Below are 13,913 nucleotides of genomic sequence, written 5' to 3' on the forward strand. Positions count from 1 at the left end.
ACAGTTTGTGTCCGGGGTTTGGAGGGGTCAGCTGCAATCTTTCCTGCTCGCCTCAGAGTCCTCGAGGCGTACAGGTCCGTCACTGTGATGGGAAAAAAGATCCTGGAAGTCATTAAAATGAGAAACTTTCTCAAAGAAATGACTTAGCTTCTCAAAATAATCACTTAACATCTAACAGTCAGCATCAAGTCAGCATCGATGCTGCCTTCAAAACTGGCCGTTACTGGGGCAGCTTGAAGGCGTCTCAGGAGACAGGAAGAGATCGTTCGAGCAATTTCGAACAGCACTCGATGCCTCGCTGTCCTGAGAGACAGCAGTTTAGCCCGTTTCCAACACAGCCAATATCTTAGCATCTCAACATAATGACTTAGCATCTCAACATAATCACTAGCATTAGCATCTCAACATAATCACTTAGCAGTAGCATCTCAACATAATCACTTAGCATTAGCATCTCAACATAATCACTTAGCAGTAGCATCTCAACATAATCACTTAGCATCTCAACATAATGACTTAGCATTAGCATCTCAACAAAATGATTTAGCATCTCAACTTAATGACTTAGCATCTTAACATAATGACTTAGCATTAGCATCTCAACATAATGAATTAGCATCTCAACATAATGACTTAGCATCTCAACATAATCACTTAGCATTAGCATCTCAACATAATCACTTAGCATCTCAACATAATCACTTAGCATCTCAACATAATGACCTAGCATCTCAACATAATGACCTAGCATCTCAACATAATCACTTAGCATCTCAACATAATGACTTAGCATTAGCATCTCAACAAAATGATTTAGCATCCTAACATAATGACTTAGCATCTCAGCATAATGACTTAGCATTAGCATCTCAACATAATCACTTAGCATTAGCATCTCAACATAATCACTTAGCATCTCAACATAATCACTTAGCATCTCAACATAATCACTTAGCAGTAGCATCTCAACATAATCACTTAGCATTAGCATCTCAACATAATCACTTAGCATCTCAACATAATCACTTAGCATCTCAACATAATCACTTAGCATCTCAACTTAATGACTTAGCATCTTAACATAATGACTTAGCATCTCAGCATAATGACTTAGCATTAGCATCTCAACATAATGACTTAGCATTAGCATCTTAACATAATATCTTAGCATCTCAACATAATGACTTAGCATTAGCATCTTAACATAATATCTTAGCATCTCAACATAATGACTTAGCATCTCAACATAATGACTTAGCATTTCAGCATAATGACTTAGCATCTCAACATAATGACTTAGCATTAGCATCTCAGCATAATGACTTAGCATTAGCATCTCAACATAATGACTTAGCATTAGCATCTCAACAAAATGATTTAGCATCTCAACTTAATGACTTAGCATCTTAACATAATATCTTAGCATCTCAACATAATGACTTAGCATCTCAACATAATGACTTAGCATCTCAGCATAATGACTTAGCATTAGCATCTCAACATAATGACTTAGCATCTCAACATAATCACTTAGCATCTCAACATAATGACCTAGCATCTCAACATAATGACCTAGCATCTCAACAAAATGACTTAGCATCTCAACATAATGACTTAGCATCTCAACATAATCACTTAGCATTAGCATCTCAACATAATCACTTAGCATCTCAACATAATCACTTAGCATCTTAGCATAATGACTTAGCATCTCAACATAATCACTTAGCATTAGCATCTCAACATACTCCCTTAGCATCTCAACATAATCACTTAGCATTAGCATCTCAACATAATCCCTTAGCATTAGCATCTCAACATAATCCCTTAGCATCTCAACATAATCACTTAGCATTTCAACATAATCACTTAGCATTAGCATCTCAACATAATCACTTAGCATTAGCATCTCAACATAATGACTTAGCATCTCAATTAATTATTTAATTAATTAAGAAGTAATAATGACTTACAGGATCTTTATCTATGGGCTTCCATAGATAAAAACTGTGTTGTTGTCAGTGAATCCAAGTTGCCAACAATTTAATTAATGCAGCTTTCAGTGTGTAAGTTTTAGTGTCATCTAGTGGTGAGAGTTGCAAATTACAACCAACAGCTCACTCACAGCTCACCCTCCCTATATTGCATTTATGTCAATAGATTCTCAGAAATATTACACACTGGACCTTTGAATACTAGGCACAGTGAGTTTTTTCAGTCAAGCAGTTTTGTTGGTCAATGATGTGTTTTGAGTTGTTGATGCTATTACATAAAAATGTCTACAATGCGTTCATGCCTACCTGGTTTTTAGGGCTGCTAGTAATGTTTATTGTCTTTGAATTAATTGGTTACTCGTTTAGTCTAAAGTATTACTACCAACCAGTTCCCTAAATCATGTCGACAACAAGTGAAACTGAAAAAGTAGCAGATTCTACATATCAAAAATGCTCATGTAAATTTGTCACATAATGAAACGTTTCTCAGATGTTTATCACGTGTGAAAACATTAGTTTTACATCTAATATCGCAGGGTTTTATTGTTGATAAATTCACATCATATTTCACGTCTTAAACATAAATTCCTACGTGTTTTTCCAGAACCAGCAAATACTTAATAATGTAATTTACTGACCAGACTTTTAAATTGATCCTGCTGGAGCTGTATTTATCTGTGTTTATTGGTTGAATTTGCTTGAATTTAGTCACACATGGCCACACAAATGATGGCTCCTCTGTCAGGACTGAGTATGTAAGTAATTACTGAAGTAAACAAACAGGCACTGAGCACACCCACGGCAGCAGCACTGAAGCTGCAGCCCGTCACCAGCACCCACTCTGTTCCCAGCAGATGTCAGTGTTACATAATGACTCTCTGATGTAACACACACACACACACACACACACACACACACACACTGAGCATGTGTTCAGTGGCACAAAAACATGAGGAAACACAGCAAATGATTTCCAGATCACTAAACCAGAACACCTGGAAATTTCAGGTGCAGATTTATAATCTGAGGGCAAATCAACTGCTGTGTTTGCTGAGAACTTTGAATCAAAGTGGACGTCATTTATATTGATTGAAGCTTCGGTTGTAGTGATGCAAGGGGCCGGAGTTACGCCTCTCTGCACTTTTTACGTACGGTGGACGTACTGCCATGGTTCTGCTCGAGGTTTCTGCCTCTTAAAAGGAAGTTTTTCCTTGCCTCTGTCTCCTAGTGCTGCTCTTGGTGGGAACTGTTGGGCTTTCTTTAAATAGCATCATAGAGTACGGTCTAGACCTGCTCTTTTATGAAAAGCGCTGTGAGATAACTGTTGTTGTGATTTGGCGCTATATAAATAAAATTGAATTGAATTGAATTGAAATTTTTAGAGTAAAGTGCAGTGCTTGTTCAAAATGTGATGCTCCATCCACACTACCACATTTTTGTTTTACAATTCAGACCCTCCACCCAAACAACTTAAAAGCACACACTCCAAAAGACTGTTTTGTATTCTCACTTTTGTGCAAGGAAGAATATACACCTGAAATGCATGGACTGCAAGCCTCCAACATTTGCCGGGTGGCATATGGTCATTTTTAAAATCTTACCTATGGAATATCTGACGTACAGGTCAAAGTGTAGGATTAAGGTATTTTATAGACAATATGGATACTAGACTAGCAACCATTGTGCTAAAAGGTCTGGTAGATCACATGTGCGTGACATGGCCTCTCCCTCCCCCTTCTTTTGTTTTTATTTTGTTTTTTTCGTGTGTGTGTCCAATACTGTACTGTATTTAGGAGAGCGCCAAAATACGTTACTGTCATGAAGGGGGGTACGTTATGGTCTTCTCCTTCAACACTGCCTTGCCTGTTGGCCTGGTTTTGTATTTGGTGGTTCATGTAAAAGTCTAATAAAGAAAACAATAAAAACTTCTGATCCGTTTCCGCCTGCCGTCCAGACTGAAACGTTTAATCCGAACAGCTAAAACAGAAGTTTGAAGACGCGGCTGACCTTGTTTTGGTTTTAAAACGGGTGAAACTCACATTTGGCTTCCTGAAGCAGGAACACAATGCTGCTGACAGAGTTTTAGTTTGGTGTTTTTATTACAATATGTTGTACTGTGTAAATAACACAAATACTCTTGTACTGTGCATGTCGCCGTATTTACTTTGCGATGACTCCCAGTCTGTTTCCCGCTGCCACAGTCTAACTTTCAGTTACTGTTCTTCGTTCGTCTCTACTAGTAATTTTGTCTTTCGCCGAATCTCCTGAAACTGCAAAGTAGACAATAGAAGAATGGAAACTTTATTGTTGTTGTACATGTGCAACAAATTTGGATGCAATCAGTGCAACAACAAGTGTGAACAGGTAAATAAATTAGTGCTGGGCAACGATAACATTTTTTAATCGTGATTAATGTTATTGTTACACGTAAAATTGAATAATGAATTCTAAAGTAGTGTATTGCACAATTTTAATTTAAATGTACTGCTATATACACAAAAGTGTAATAACATGTTGTTTGCAAACACTTTAAACAAATAAGGTGCTTTTTACCATCAGTGTTCCCTTTACACAGCAGCAATAATATATTTATTGTAAATCTCAACTTAAACATTAATGTAATCAAATATTAAACCAAAGCTATAATCGTTAATTAATTAATGTGTTAACGTGATAATAACACGTTAACGTGCCAAGCCCTAAAATAAATATAAATCAACCTATAATACATATATATATGGCCACTTGAAATGTGTTTTCAGTGTATGTATTTCAAGTTGATATTATGATTAAATTTTTTAGTTTTTAGTTTGCTTTTTTAACACTAGACTTTGGAGTAAAAGTTGAGTCACACACCAGAGACTTTATATCGTGAGTTGTGTTTCCAAAAACAATGCACATCACACGTTAGTCAGCACCAGTACCTGTACTGTGCCCTCTCCCGTAGTACTGCAGTAAGACGCTACCTTCGTCCAGCCGATGCAGCGAGCAAACAGCACCGAGGAAGTGAGAGTTATCACCAAAACAAATAATCACGTCATCACACAAGCTGGGTGTGCACCTAAGCACAAATATGGGTGCAAAATATAGAAAGCCAACACATCACAGCACGCACACAGCCAACATTAACGACATGTACATATTAATGAGCCAAAGAAACGTTACACAGGCTGCACAACTGCGGCAGCAGCAGCCAGAATAAAATCAGCCATAAAAATAAAATTAGAACTGACGACTTTTTAAATATTTCAGAATATAACAGTTTGTGACGTTTCCCCCTCGTGCACATGCCTTTGCATTTACTGCACTCGTTTACTGGCTATGACAAAAGATAAAAGTATTAAAGATAAATGTGGAATTTGGAAGGGCAGGGTGTCCTGTAAAGAGTCTTTGTAGGACTTGCCCTCGGTGCGTGCCTTTTTGTCCTCAAAGCTGAATCATGTGTCTCAAAACTGAAATATAGAAAAAAGAAATTGCTAAAGATCCAGGCTGAACATTTCTAGAAATAACAAACCACCAGCATGTGACACTCTCACCTTGTTCATGTGATGCTTTGTGAAGTCAGATAACATTTTGATATGAAAGATAAGACTGCAGGGACACGGTGCTGTTGAGGACGCGACTTTGTGCAGGCAGGTGATGTGCACATTCAGCTGATTGAGTACTTGATATCACATGTGTCAGTGAGGATTAATGAGAGCTGCTCCACTGCTACTCCCTCTGCACTTTGAATTATAGCAGCAAAATAACCAACTAGTCCAGTTATAATGTTTGTAGGCAGTGGAGTCATTCGGTCGACAGAACACAGAATCAGCTTGAAACATCTACAAATAGTCTTAAAGACTAACTTGAAGAGGGCCCAGGGGCCAGATGGATGAAACTGTTTAGATTCAAGATTAAAACTGAACACATAAAGACAGAAATACACACATGCATTCCTTTTGTCAGATTTATAAATCCTCATGTAAGCCAGTTCGCCATTAATGGATGTAAAAATGCCCTTAAACATCAACGTGTCTTTCGATACTTCTGCCCTCACTCGTTAGACCTGTCAATGAACAGAACGGCAAGGAGGAAGTGCAATGACTCAGATTGTGTTGCATCTCCGAGGTTCTAAAACAGCATCAGAACAGCTGCCATTTCATGGCTATTTATAGCGCTCATATCACGGGTGAAAGGTAAAAAGCGTACGCGTGGTTTTTGTGTGTTTACACATCGATTAAACATCTGGTGAAGGTGATTTTTGCTCATTTGGTTCTCTGGCACAACTCTGTCCATATTTAAAAACAAACAGAAAACCTTTTTTCTCTGGTCAGTTCATTTATTATAATCTGACTTGCAGTCAGTGCACAAGATAAAAACATACAAGTATCACAAGTACAAAAAACAAACAATGTGACCAGTACATACAATACTCTGAAAACACCATAAAAACATAAAACAATCTCAAAAATGTGAGGTTTACCTGAGACGATTTAGCAGGGTTGTTGCACAGGGAACAAAGGAGTTTTTTCTCATATCTCAGCAGCCACCTTCACAATATTGTTCAGGTGTTTTTTGTCCCTAATGTTCAGGTTACCATACCATGCAATCATAGACAAAGTAAGAACACATCTCAGGTTCACGATTAGTTACAGTCAGTGTGTCCGCACATCGATTTTGCAAAGAAATGTACTACTGTACATAAATAAAATTGCTTTGCCATAATAAAACCATGCTATAGTTAGCTGTGCACATGCTGTGTGGGGAAAAGATGTCTCAGGCAGTGACAGTTTGATGTAAATTTGGAGTGAAGCTATGGGAGGAACAAAGAGATGAAATCACACACAGACATGTTCACAGTTGGAGTATCTTCAGTCCTTCAGCATCTCATCTGTCTGCAGAACAGAGCAGCAGTTAGTGCAGAGATAACACGCACACCGCACTGTCACCGAGCTGTGTTTACCCCCGAGGCCTCTGCGCGCACACACAGTCTCTTGTGGGTATTGCATGAAAACCTAGTACCTCCAACGTGTCACTCATCAGGATGCTGAAAAAGAGACTTTCTCTTTTTGATTCAACATCATATAAGTTTCTGGCAGGTTCCACTGGGGATTGAACCCAGGTCCTTCTGCGTGTAAAGCAGACGTGATGACCACTACACTATAGAACCTCTGATAAAGGATTTCTCTAATGCATACATACATTTAACTGACGCCTTTACCCAGAGCACTTTACAGTTGCTACATGTGCCTCTGCTCAGGGACACTTTGGTGGATGTGTCACAGTGGGGAGTTGAACCCTGGTCTGTCGCACTAAAAGCATGCGTTACCATCCCTATGAAACAGCAAGTGTAAAAGAGTGATCTGCATCTAAATGTGGTGCTGAACTTTCTAACTGTAACATTTAAATTATATCCCAAAGACTGTTAGTCTGTATTTGCTTTTTGACACTTACCCTTTAAGAGAGTATTTTGCTTAAAGATAAAATTCAGTTCAGCTTTCTTTTCTGATTCTACTTCAGATTAGATAACTGCTGGTTCCACTGGGGTTTGAACCCAGGACCTTCTGCGTGTAAAGCAGACGTGATGACCACTACACTATGGAACCTTGGTTGCGTGATGTTTCCTTGTGTCTTCTGAGTGTAAATGTGGTTGGGCCATAAAAACGCTGTCTGCACTGTAGCGTACCTCAGTGTGGTAAGTCACTGTTGGAATAAAACACAGTGGGACTTCTGTGAGAGGCTTCTTTCTATCAATACTAATCGAGTCTCTGTATTTTTCAATCTGGACCAAAAACAACCACCAATATCGCTTTGAAATCCCCCACTCGCTTGACAAAAACATGAATTATACTTTGCAGAACACGGGGGCTGCAGTGACAGATGTGGTGGCTTTGACTGTTTCTGGCTGAACAAAAAGGATCTTGCTCTCTCTGCAGGGATCCTTTCCATAAAGTTGTGAGACATTTACAATAACGATCTGAGCCTGTTAGCCACAAAAACAAGCTCTTCAGTGGACGTAATTTGACGGGTGGCAAGGATGACTTTGATTACAGCTTCGATGCGCTGCGGCCGACTGCAGGTCGCTCGCTCAGTACTGGATCAGTTTCAAAAACTGTTGTTAGTCACTTGGACACATAGGAAAACAGGGTCTAGGGCCCCGTCCGTACTACTGCGTTTTGGTTTTAAAACAGAGACCCTTTGCTATGTTTGCACCTCCCGTCCAGACTAAAATGGTGAAAATGAAGACTTAAAACGGAGAGGTTTGAAAATGCTGCCAACCCCGTTTTTCGTTTCAAAGCTCCAGTAGCATTTTAGTGAAGACGGGCAAAAACGGAGGACTTTAGAAACGATGACGCAGACGCTTATGTTTGGTTCTCAAGTCATGCAAAGCAGAAACACGATGCTACTGACAGAGTTTTTGACTTAGTATTTTTATTAAAATATTCTGACTCACAGCCTATACTTGTACTGTGCACGTCTCCGTTTACTTTTCTTCGTCTGCAGTACTTTATTCTTTCGCCAAATCTTCTGTAACTACAGAACAGACCATCTGCTTCATGTTTACACCGGCAAACGCACCCCCAGTGTAGGTGAACGGCCACTAGATGTGCGTTTTCAGTTGTTTTAATATAGACGGAGATCAACTCTAAATCGCTGGCGTAGACGGAGATCGTATTCATTTTAAAACAGAACTTGTGTATGAAGGTGATGTTGAACAGTCTAGCAGTTCATGTAAAAACTCTGCCTCCAGAGTTGCACAAGAAAACAGACGTTTTCTTACCTCCAATAATCAAAAGTGTCTGACTGACTGAAAGTTATAATTAAACGTCCAGCTTGGATTGAATTTCACAATCTTACTGTTTCACCTGACTTGTTTTATATGAACTCCCCATGCTGCACTGCACTCTACATATTTTTACCATGCACAGTACCTTGCTGGTGCACTGTACTGTTTGTCATGTGCAGGGCTTTTTGCTCATGTCTGTGCACGCAGCTTTGAAAAGGCGCATCCATCGGGTCCATATGGGGGCCCCGAGGGCAGGAGGGGGATGGTGTGTGTGTGGAAGTATGTGTGTATGTGGTTTGGGGAGGCTGCACAGAAGGCTGAGCAGCATGTTTCTTTCTCACTATGGAGTCCAACTGGATCTCCAAGAGGCTCAAACCACCTATTTAATATATTTAATAAGCGCGGGAGGGGATGGTGTGATCTGTGTGGTGTTTATTTAGACTCAGTCCCACAGACACTGTCCTGCTGCCCCAAATACTCACTGGAGCACCATATGTGGACTCATCCGCCGCTGAAAATAGTCCCCAACAAATGCACTAGTAGCAGTGTTGTGTCGACAGGACAGGTGAAGAATGACTTCTTAAGCTTGGAGATTCAACGCTCCCCAGATAAAAGCAAAGCGGGGACTCAGTGACCACAGACGCCTTTACAGCAGCGTGTTTGGTTGCCTGGTGGTACTTCCCCCGGCTCAGATACCTGACGAACACTGTGTTGGGAGCTGCTTCAGCAGCAGCGGTGTGTCGGTTGTGTTTGGCTGCTGGTGATAAGCTGCTGCTGTCTGAGGTGGCAGAGAACGTTACTGTGGTTAGACAGGAAACAACTAGCAGGAGACCACAGGAGTGTGTGTGTGTGTGTGTGTTTGTACTCCTATGAAAACCTTGTGCTATGAAAACCACTCATGAACTTCAGATTAGAGGCATTGTCTGCACAGTTGTAAAGGAATGGTTCTCTTGCTCGAACGTGAAGAAGCGTTTTACCCAATATGGTGAACTGTTCCTTTAAGAGGAATTAATTAATATATAATTTAATATTAAAATGTAATATTTATCTAAATTCTGGCATTTTAGACCACTGGGCCACACCTACGACCCATGACATTGAGTAGGAGTTTTAGTTTTTGCACGAAATTCTCTCTGGCTATATTCGGAACCACCTACTGCGTAGTATCGGCGACCGCAGTATGCAGCGCGTACTACATAATGCATACTGCGTTTCATAGCTGTATGCAGTATGAAACTGTTAGATCAGTTTATTTTGCAGTGTGCTTAGCCGGTTTCCGGACACAGTATGCGAGGTAGACTGGTCCGATCACTACAACAACAGGGTATTTTTTGGCATACTGCAGATTTTCCTTTTGTTTGCGTACTAAATTTAGGCCAAATCAGTACGCACTGCTAGTACAGTAGCTGAGCTGTGGTGGTGGAGGGATACATTGCTGGTTGTGAGTCGGTTTGTCGCAGAGACAAAACACTGACTGTAAAGTTCATCCCTACTTGATTTATCTAATTTGGATGAAGCCTCACACAGTGTTGGAGTCGTCTGGAAATCATTTTACCCCTTTGAAATGTGACAGATTTTCTCACATACAGTTGTTTTTTCCGACTGCTAACCTGCATCAGTCAGAGCAGAAGCCACTTTTATAAAACGCCTCACACAGTCAGCGTTACCAACATGCATCTTGGCCAAACAGTTAATCTCATCTCCAAAACTCACTCAAAACACTTCATACATGTCTGAACATAAACTCAGTTCTCACTCAGAAAGCAAACACTGTAACACTCTGACCTAAAAAACATAAAGCACAAACTTTAATCTTTGAAGTTTAAATTCTGTTTGTCAGTTGTTTACACAGTAACACTGAAACAGGAGCCACAATGACCACAATCTGTAATTCCTGTACCAACCTCCTGAAACAATTCTGCTAAAATACAAGCACATTTCCTGCTTTACACTCAGACTGTAGTTCAAACCCACGCCTTTCTTCCAAAACTACACACAATTCTCAATGCACATAGACGTTAACATAAAATTTAAGTACAGATATTCTGTTTTAAATGCGTTTTAAACAGCTCTCAATTCTTAAAATGTTTAATGTTCTGCAGTGGTGCTATATGTTTTTGGAGCCCAGTAGGTGATATGGTTGCAGAGGTTCCATAGTGTAGTGGTCATCACGTCTGCTTTACACGCAGAAGGACCTGGGTTCGATCCCCAGTGGAACCTGAACTTTGATAAATCTTACTGTCTGCAGATGTAGCTTTGACCCAAAAAACAATTGAGTTTCGACGTGTCCTGCCCTACTGTGCTGTGATTGGCTAGTTCTAGTCACTTGTGATTGGATGCTGGCAAAAAAACAAACAAGCAACCCTATATGCAAGTGACAGTACAGAGGGGTGGTAAAACTAGTATCTTGACAACACTAGTTGGGGTTTCGATTCTTTGCTCCTCCTTTCCACGTGATATTTTCGTAGACAACAAAAAAAAACACATGGAAAGTGATTTGGAGGTGGCTTGAAATGTGATTCTACTCAGATTTCTACATATTGTCTCAGACAGAGATCAGTTCTGAAACGCAGCTAAAACGCTAGTAGTGTGGTGTCATCACATCTGTTGCACATCAGATCAGAGCCACACATGGAGGTGGTTTGAAATGCGAGTATGCTCAGATTTCTGCAGATGCTTCTCAGTCCAGACGCTCTGGCTGCTTAAAAATCTTTATTTCAACATCTCTGTTGATATTTTTGGAGCAGGTGGTTCCATAGTGTAGTGGTCATCACGTCTGCTTTACACGCAGAAGGACCTGGGTTCGATCCCCAGTGGAACCATGACCTTGTTGTTTTGTGAAATCAACAAAGTTAGAATTTGGCATTGCCACTGTTGGTGTCCAAATTCCCCAGTTCTTGATCTAATCATGCATCTGTAGGATGTGCTGGACAAACAAGTTGTGTGCAAGCCAAATCTTTTTATTTTTTTATATTATTTTATTTTTCTGCAATAAAAGCAATCTGACGGCGGGCCAAATATTATTGCTGACGGGCCGGTTCTGGCCCGCGGGCCGCCTATTGCCGACCACTGACTTAGAGGATCTGCTAACGTCTTGGTTCCCTACATCACAGCACACCTTCAGGTGGTCATAGTGTTATCATAGTGCTTTGTACCGAAAGCGAGAGATTATCCACTGATCTCAGTGTTCGATTCCTGGCTGCACGTGTTGAGGAGTCCTGGTTGGACCAGTAACTTGTGTTGTATGAAAATGTTCTTGATGCTTTAGTTTAAAGGAGAACTCCACTGATTTTACACATGACAGTTTACCGGTCCTGGTTAGTCCTCCTCAGCCTGTAGAAATCGCTGAATAGGGTAATGATGATGTCACAGTGAGGTCGTTCCCCAGAGGAACCAGGGTTCTACTATAATCAATTGAGGAGTCAACTGAGGCCTTGTTCAGACTTCTAGCCCAGACTTCTAGATGTGGTCATCACATCTGCTTTACACGCAGAAGGTCCTGGGTTCAATCCCCAGTGAAACCACAACTTTGGTCTTACTGTCTGAAGATGCAGATGCAGCTTTGTACCCCAGGTGATGGGAACCAGCGCCTTCTTGTGCTGAGCGACTGCTCCACTAATCTCGGAGTTGGCGGTTTGATTCCTGGTTCTTCCTGTTCACGTACTGATGCGTCCTGGCTGGACCAGCGGTAAGAGGTGTTTTGCATAAAAGCGCTGTATGAATGATGATTTCCAAAAAATGCTCCTTATACTTCCTGATTTTGTTAAAGGAGAACTACATTTTTACACATGACTGTGTGTTAAGTCCTTTTACCTCCTCAGCCGGTAACAATTGTTGAACAGGGTAAAAATAGCCCTAATGATGTCATAATGATGTCATCAGAGTTATTTCCCCCAACTTTACGCAGGTGATATTTATTCGCTGTAAAGAGAAAAGGTCAAAACGTTTTGGTGATGCTATTTCCTGTCGTGATTCACACTCACGCCCAAAACTTTATTCAACACAGGTGCAGCTCAGTGACGCCAAATGGGGATAAAATATGCAGAAGTATAATAAAATGTACTGGATATATGAATCATTAATACATGCAGCTAACGCCATCTAAGATTCTCTCTGGTGTGGCTTTATTTAAACCATCTTCCCCGTGTTTCTGTCAGCAGCAGCAGTACTCGCTTCCTCTTGTCATTTTAAAACAAGTCACCAAGAGTTCACTCACATCTCTCTGTCTAATCCTTAAATCTCATTTTATCTCCTCCATCTTAAATCCTCATTTGCTGCTGCGGGCGACTGAAGGCAGCGAGAGGAAGGCGAGTTTTTTATTTTTTATTTTTTTGAGCTCCCCGATGAGCGGCGATGAAATGACTTTGGCGGCTGCTGCTAATGCGCTATAATTGGTACGAGGAGCCACTCGCTCCGAACAATTATAAGATGTAGGAGCTGTAATCTCTGCTGAGACTCCAAGGAAGACGGACTCTCTACCTCTTTGGTATTTTACGTCTTTCTGAGCTTTAAAACAGTTTTCAGACACAGTGAAGCAGCAGAGATTAGTTTCTGACAGCACTGGTTGTACCTGCTGCAGCCTGGAGGAGAGCTGGAGAGTCTTTCTGTATCTGCAGACTGACGCCTGACACAGCCTCAGCAGTTCTGCAAACATGTTCACACTGTTTGCCAGTAAAAAACATGATGAATGCATTTCCTTCCACAAAACATGTATAAAGGAGGCTTTTTATATTTATACCCTCTTCTTTCCTCACACAGCTGTTGATCGAGCAGCGTCAGTCGTGTAAAATAAAAATTTTCTGCAGCTAAAGTGGAAACACATTTCAGCAACTTTTAGAAAAAAATCTAAACTGTCGTTTAAGTAAGTATTTAGACCTTTGCCACAACCTTGCATTGATTATATGGAGAGATCTGTAAGTTAATCAGATGTAAATAGAAGACAGCAGACTCAATGGAAACCTTCTGCAGCGCAAAGGTAGAGGTTCCATAGTGTAGTGGTCATCACGTCTGCTTTACACGCAGAAGGTCCTGGGTTCAATCCCCAGTGGAACCAGAACTTTACTGTCTGAAGTGGCTTTCTACCAGAAACAAAGGGAAATGTTACCTGTACTGAGCGACAGGTCGTCCGCTAATCTCAGCGTCGGTGCTTT

General features: G+C 40.6%; 5 non-coding genes across 5 annotated transcripts; 3 read left to right on the forward strand and 2 right to left on the reverse strand.

The window, feature by feature from the left end:
- Positions 1-7,073: 7,073 nt before the first annotated feature.
- Positions 7,074-7,146, reverse strand: trnav-uac. The gene has a single exon. It is a non-coding gene; the product is annotated as a tRNA-Val (tRNA).
- Positions 7,147-7,509: 363 nt separating this feature from the next.
- Positions 7,510-7,582, reverse strand: trnav-uac. Its single transcript has one exon. It is a non-coding gene; the product is annotated as a tRNA-Val (tRNA).
- Positions 7,583-10,910: 3,328 nt separating this feature from the next.
- Positions 10,911-10,983, forward strand: trnav-uac. Its single transcript has one exon. It is a non-coding gene; the product is annotated as a tRNA-Val (tRNA).
- Positions 10,984-11,512: 529 nt separating this feature from the next.
- Positions 11,513-11,585, forward strand: trnav-uac. Its single transcript has one exon. It is a non-coding gene; the product is annotated as a tRNA-Val (tRNA).
- Positions 11,586-13,743: 2,158 nt separating this feature from the next.
- trnav-uac lies at positions 13,744-13,816 on the forward strand. Its single transcript has one exon. It is a non-coding gene; the product is annotated as a tRNA-Val (tRNA).
- Positions 13,817-13,913: the final 97 nt, after the last annotated feature.

The sequence above is a fragment of the Micropterus dolomieu genome, linkage group LG20, assembly GCF_021292245.1.
Source record: "Micropterus dolomieu isolate WLL.071019.BEF.003 ecotype Adirondacks linkage group LG20, ASM2129224v1, whole genome shotgun sequence".
Taxonomy (NCBI): domain Eukaryota; kingdom Metazoa; phylum Chordata; class Actinopteri; order Centrarchiformes; family Centrarchidae; genus Micropterus; species Micropterus dolomieu.